The sequence below is a fragment of the Pinus tabuliformis genome, chromosome 2_1 (assembly GCF_031772625.1).
Source record: "Pinus tabuliformis cultivar Carrire ecotype Pingquan chromosome 2_1, CPIR1, whole genome shotgun sequence".
Classification (NCBI taxonomy): Eukaryota; Viridiplantae; Streptophyta; class Pinopsida; order Pinales; family Pinaceae; genus Pinus; species Pinus tabuliformis.
This window is the reverse complement of record NC_142299.1, coordinates 114430494-114431450: the sequence shown is the minus strand read 5'-3', so window position 1 is coordinate 114431450 and position 957 is coordinate 114430494. Positions and strand designations below refer to the sequence as shown.

The 957-nt window shown below is 32.5% G+C and overlaps 1 non-coding gene across 1 annotated transcript; it reads left to right on the top strand.

Annotated features, from left to right (window-relative positions):
• Positions 1-371: 371 nt before the first annotated feature.
• TRNAL-UAA (transfer RNA leucine (anticodon UAA)) lies at positions 372-454 on the top strand. Its single transcript has one exon. It is a non-coding gene; the product is annotated as a tRNA-Leu (tRNA).
• The last annotated feature ends 503 nt before the right edge of the window (positions 455-957 follow it).

Genomic DNA, 957 nt, shown 5'->3' with positions numbered 1-957 from the left:
AATATTAATGGAGTTTTCCAACTGCCAATTGATTAAGTTATACTACAGTTTTCTTAAATTTAAATTAGTCATTCATAATACGTTGAGAAATAATGCCATTGAAGTCTATTACCACGAGAGGATTGAAAAACAATCGGATTATTAAATATTACACACACAACTGCAATTCCGGCGATGAAATCCGATAATTGCAATGAAGTCCAAAGAGTTGTATCACTTGTTTTCCTTGGATTTACTCTCTCTATTTACACGTATAAATTCATGGTGCCGATATAATAGCGATGAAATCCAAAGAGTTGTATCACTTGTTTTCCTCGCATTTACTGTCTCTATTTAGACATATAAATTAATGGTGCCAAGAATCATATCAAGCTGGTTTGCCCGAGAGGTTAAGGGGGAAGACTTAAGATCTTCTGCACATAAGTGCGCGTGGGTTCGAACCCCACAGCCAGCAGATCTTAAAGAGTTAAATTGTTGAAAAATAACCGATGCGCGTGGTCTTCGAAGTTTATGCTTAGCCTTAGCAGTTCCATTATACACACAATGTTTTATCTCCTTATATTAACAAGGATGCAAGTAAACACTTATGTTAGCAGTTCCATTATACACACAATGTTTTATCTTATTATATTAACAAGGATGCAAGTAAACACTTATATTATCTTATTATATTAACAAGGATGCAAGAAAACACTTATCTTATTAAGCAGATTTTAAAGAATTAAATTGTTGAAAAATAACCATGCGTGAAGTTTATGTTAACCTTAGCAGTTCCATTATACACACAGTGTTATACAACAATAACATTCTTATTAAGCAGATCTTAAAGAATTAAATGGTTGAAAAATAACCATGCGTGAAGTTTATGCTAGCCTTAGCAGTTCCATTATACACACATTGTTATACAACAACATTCAAGTGCAAAAAGATACCAGTAAACACTTATCTTATTATATT